The 5,915-nt window shown below is 37.2% G+C and overlaps 1 non-coding gene across 1 annotated transcript; it reads right to left on the reverse strand.

Annotated features, from left to right (window-relative positions):
* Window positions 1-2,891: 2,891 nt before the first annotated feature.
* Window positions 2,892-2,998, reverse strand: LOC145103477 (small nucleolar RNA R71). Its single transcript, XR_013706568.1, has one exon. It is a non-coding gene; the product is annotated as a small nucleolar RNA R71 (small nucleolar RNA).
* Between the last annotated feature and the right edge of the window lie 2,917 nt (window positions 2,999-5,915).

The following is a 5,915-nucleotide window of genomic DNA, read 5'->3' on the forward strand; positions in this document are numbered from 1 at the left end:
TCGAACATTCCATTGGTGATGATGCAGCTGTTGATGCTATGACTTGGAGTGATTTTACGGCCAGGTTCAGGGCCGAGTTTGCACCTCTAATAGAGGTGCAACAACTTGCTACGGAGTTCCAGGATCTCCAGTAAACGACTGAGAGGCTGACTGACATCACCCTGATGTTATCGGAAAGGGCCCTTCTCGTTCCGCAGTACGTGGCGAATGAGGAGATGAAAAAGGCTTGGTATCATGAGATGTTGAGGAGTGATATCCGCCAGTTTGTGAGCCACTCCAGCTGCAAGACGCCGGAGGATATGATTTCTACAACTCGAGAGAGGGAGTTGGATTTACAGATGGAGAGTAAGAGGAAACCCTAGGGGCTTCAGACAAGGAGTGTGGTCAAGAATCCCAACGTGTCAAATCAAAGACCTAGGAGCCAGCAGGGTCGTGGCTGTTGTGGCAAATGCGACAGGATGCACAACGAGGCGTGCAAGACAGGGAGTCCAAGCTGGTGTAAGTACGGCCGAACTAGACATATTAGCCGAGATTGTACAGTTACTACCACCACGACGACAGTATCAGAACTGATTTGCTTTCAGTGCAGATGGAGGGGACACAAGTCATCCCAGTGCCCGAGTTTCTTAGTAGCAGGGCATGTGTCAGCACCTGCCCCTGCTACATTGAGGATTACTGACGGCCGTCAGGGCCAGGGTGAGGCGCCTGTGGCGAAGAGCACGACTTTTCAGTTGACAGAGAAGGAGGCACGAGCAGCTCCTAACGTGCTGACGGGTATGTACCTTTCCCTTATCTCTTTATTGATATTGATTATTGCTTATGTTTATGTTTTTTGATTATAGGATCATTCTTAGTGAACGGTATATCAGCTTTGGTATTGTTTGATTCGGGTGCCACCCGATCTTTTATGTCGCTCGCTAATATTGCCATATTTATACGTACTTTTACGCTATATTTGAATACATTTTTATACATATTTTGGTTATTTGCATAAAATAATGGTACTTATAAGATTTAATTGTATTTAACACTTACGGGTTTGGCGGTTCGTTTTTGGAAGAATAGAGTTCCATGAGTCGTTTTTAAGAAGAATAAAAGTTAGAAATCCCATAGCGTCAACTTAGGAAGAGGAAGGAGATCATACTTTGTTTATAGTCTGGTACATTACTATGTCTTTGAATATGAAGTTTACTTGTGTGATTATTTTGATGAGTAGCTAAATCTAACTGCTTCTGTTAGGTATATGAAGCTAGAACTCAAGGTTTATTTATATTAATTGAGACTTTCCTAGTTGGTTAATGTGTTATGAGTGATTGTTTATACCTATCATGCTTAACTTGATACTTGATTGTTTTAATTCACATTCTGTGTAGTTTAATGACCATTAATCTGCATGAATTTGACTACCTAGTAATCTAGTGAACATTATATAATTAGAGCTAAGTTCAAACCAATCTTAGATAAGTAACTGAAGTATTGAATGTGGTTGTGTTAGAGAACTCATTATGTGACCACAATTGTGTTTCTTAACTCAATCTTACATAGCTCCAATCCTATCTAATAATTGATTTTGTGTTAAATTATGTGTGACCATGCATAGCTCTACATGAATTAATTGAATATTGGTAAATTTGAAATTGAATTGCTAATAATATGTTAATTGGGAACCAATGGGAATTGTCATAATTAATATTTAAACCATTGAGGGAACGTGGATTCAAACTAATAGAAGTGATTTTATAATTTGATTGAATAGTCATTTATAAATTAAGTTCATCTAAACTTGTAATATTAGATAAAAAAAAACCCATTTTACTTTTGTTAGAATTTTAGATTAATTTAATAGTAAGTTGGTTAAACAATTAATTTCTTTTCCTGTGTTCGATACCCGACTTTTGTGCTATACTATTTGCGAGGAGAGTAGGTAAAATTAGGTGTAGATATTTTCACGCATAAAGTTTTTGGAGCCGTTGTCGGGGAACGGCTTATTTGATTGTTAATTTATTTTCTGTGAGTTAGTAGATCCTTTTTTTGGGGTAAAACTTGCAAAACGTTAATTTACTGTGTTAATTTTGTTTCAGAACTGAGACCACGACGTGGACGTTAAGCACAGGACGTGGGTTCAGTTAGGAAAGTATTTTTTTAGTATTTTTATTTTTTAGTTTTTGTTCAATTTTATGTTTTTATTTTTGTTTATTTTGCACTAGTTCATGACAAGAGGTTCCAACAAACCTTTGGTACCACCGCTTGAAGATCTAGAGTCGGCCCTCCAGAAAAAGACGAATAAAAACGTGAAAGAAGACCAACCACCAAAGAGCTCACCATTTAAAGACCTTAAATCAGTTTTTGGGAAGAAGAAAGGAAAGAACGTGGGTGAGTCTAGTAGCCAAAGGAAAGAAGATAACAAATTAGAAAGCTTTGAACAAAATCCAAATCAAAAAGAAACCGAATACAGTACAGAACTTGAGTTTGAAGAAAGTGATTCCGCGGATGAGCTAAAGAACGAGATGCTAGACATTGTTGATATGTCCATGGGGATATCCAAGAAGCGGATAAGAGACGACGTTGGTCCTGGTTTACTACAACCTACAATTCCTGCCACTACAACATTCGAGCTAAAGGGACACATTCTTACTGCACTTAAGGATGTACCATTTTCTGGGAAGGATCATGAGGAAGATTACAAGCATTTAGATGAGGTCAATGACATTGCGGATTATTTCAATTTCCCGAATGTTCCAAGAGAGACTATATTGTTAAGGATGCTTCCCGTTACTTTTAATGGAGGTGCAAGAGATTGGTTGAAAGCACTTCCACCTGGTGCAATTACTACTTGGGCACGGATGCGAGAGCAATTTTTGGAACAATTCTTCCCTCCTTCAAAAATAGCTAAACTCAAGAAGTCAATAGCCAACTTTGAGCAACAACCAGGTGAATCACTTTATGAGGCATGGGAGAGATATAAAGGGTTATTAAGAAACTGCCCTCAAAATGGCCTTAACATACAACAATAAATGTCTATATTCTATGATGGGGTGAATGTCATGACAAGGAAACTCCTTGATTCTTAAGGACCACTTACGAAGAAAAATCTGGGTGAAGTAAAGGATTTGGTTAAAGAGTTCTCAAAGCATTCTCGTGAATACCATAATCCAAGACATGATGGAACTAAATGAATTAGGAGAGGAAATTCTAAAGACATGACTGTTGTACTAGCTATGCTTTACACCATGGATAGATGAATGACCAAGATGGACCAATCAATTCATGCTATTAGAGTTGGTTGTGAAAGGTGTAATGGTCCACACTTAACAAAAGATTTCCACTTGGATGACCATGGAAATAAAAAGGTGCAAGTTCGCTACTCAAGTGGGGATAAGTATTATGAAAACTAGAGGAAACCAAAAAGGAAATGGTTACCATATGATGAATACAAGAAGAAGAAGGAAGAGAAGTATGTGCAAATTGACTGAGGCTTCTAACAAAAAGAACAACCACCTACCGAGAAAAAAGTTGATCTTGAATCTATCTTACATAGAATTATATAGGCTTCTGAGAAAAGGCACGATGAAATGGATGCGGTGATAAGGGAACATAATAATATCATGAAGGAACTGCAAGCCTTGCTAAGAAATCACCAAGCATCGATCCAAAATATTGAAGTCCAACTAGATCAACTAACTACTCTAGTACAGGATAAATTATCTCCAAAAATCCCAGAGAAAAAAGCCTCAAGAACATGTCATGGAAATAGAAATCGAAGAGGATAGCATTTATGAGTTCCTTGAAGTACTACAAGTTGATCCATCTAAGTCTAAATCAAATCCAAAGAAGTCGAAACTCGAAGAAAATAAACTTCCTGAAACACTGAATCCACGACGTGGAGAACCCATTTCCTACTTAGCGTCCTCCTTTACTGTTTCCTTCCCTAGCTAAAATTAATCTACTGGAACATGAGCATTTTAATTTTACGCAACAAGTAAAGGGTATTCCAATAAATACTCCTTTCATTGATTCATTATCTAATGTTCTAGAGCATGCCAAGTTTTTGCAACATTTAATAAATACTCGCCAGCAATTAGAAAGGAATTTCAGAGTAGTTCTAAGTGAGCATTGTTCTAAAGTGATAATGCGAGAGTTACCAAAGAAGATTGGAGATCCAGGATGCCTCACTCTTCCATGTGAATTTGCGAATAATTTGAAGAATGATGCTTTAGCTGATTCTGGGCTAGCATAAACCTAATTCCTTAATCATTCTATCAAAAGCTCAATATTCCAAGTTTGAAGGCTACCAAAATGATAATTCACATGGCCAGTTGTTCAGTGATATATCATAGAGGCATCATAGAAGATATTTTAGTGAAAACTGGAAAAATCATTTTTCCGATTGACTTTGTCATAATGGACATGAATGAAGACAACAATGTTCCAATTATCTTTGGACGCCCTCTACTTAATACTGCTAGTACCATGGTTGATATTCGTGAATCCAAGCTTACCTTGAGAGTGGGAAATGATGAAGCTACTTTTGGAGTAGAAGATGGTTTCCAAGAGAGTGATGTTCAAGATGAAGTTTTCATTGTCGATGAAGAGAATGAAATTAGGGAATTAGAAAACCTTATGGATGAAGATATTTGGCAAGTCAACCGCACCAAACCGAGAGCATCTGTTCCTATGGTCACTGAAGTTATTTCTTATAAAACTCCAACATATTGGATGAGTGAAGATAGTTAAGAATTGCTGTCTAGTGATGAAGGGGATGTTACTTCTAATTGAAGGAGTTCAATTGGGAAAAAAGGATGGTTACCGTGGAGCTCAAAAATGAAGAAGTTAAACATGTGGAAAGTAAGGGAATTAAAAGGAAGCTCGAAAAAGGAGATGCAAAGGGTAAAAACAAAAATTCCAAAAAGTTGTACCTTAGACAAGTCCAAGCATATAAATGGAAATGGAAGGAGCAAAAGGTGCAAATGCTGGTGGATACTCCGAAAAATTCAATGTGAGATGGCATGGAGTCCGACTCAAGACTCCAACGAAAAGAAGCACTTCTCAGGAGGAAACCAGAGCATGGTTTGAATTTCTTTTCGTTTTTTTTGCACTTAGTTTAATTTTGCATGTTAGTTGACTTGTAGGATAATTAATCATCTAATTGTTTTAATTATTAAAGAAATTGGTGAACATCATGTAAGTGGTAAATAAATTAAGGATTTTATATTAAAAATGGACATTTCAAAATTAAATTCTCAATTCTGTGTCGTGGGATAAAAGCCCATGTCGTACATATATAATACAACCCGATCAATCTAGGCCCAACACAGAAGCCCACGACATGGAAATAAAATCAACGACGTGGACTTTAAAGAAACACGGGTGGGGAACAGTTTATAATTAACAGTTTGACAATTCCTTATTTGTTTGCTACGTACATGGACGAAGAAGCTCAAACCCACACTTGATTTTCTACCACTTTCTACCATTTTCTGCCAAATTTCTTGCATCCTTTCTCTTCAAATGTCATTTGGTAAGTGATACATCCATTAATATTCTAGTTTTATTTACATTTTATGCATTTGGTGGTTAGGGTTTCTTTAGAGATGAAATACCCAAAAATTGAGTCCATTAGTTTGTTAATTTCGAATGCATGTATGACATAAGGCCGTAAATTAATGAAATAAAGAAACCCCAAGTGACATATGTGGTTGATTTTGACCACAGATGGTCTGTTCTAGAACCACCTCTTGGACCAAGTCCATGACGTGGAGATGAAACCGACGATGTGGAAATTGGGCGCTCTGTTTCCTGTTTTGCATTATAATTTGATATCTTGGATGTTTTGGTTTGTTTCATTTTTGGTTGGTTATTTTAGGAAAAATGGGTCCTCGAAGAGCAGTTCCTCAACCACAAGACCTATTGATGTG

Source organism: Lactuca serriola, chromosome 4 (assembly GCF_051521515.1).
Source record: "Lactuca serriola cultivar US96UC23 chromosome 4, Lser_US96UC23_V15, whole genome shotgun sequence".
NCBI lineage: Eukaryota > Viridiplantae > Streptophyta > Magnoliopsida > Asterales > Asteraceae > Lactuca > Lactuca serriola.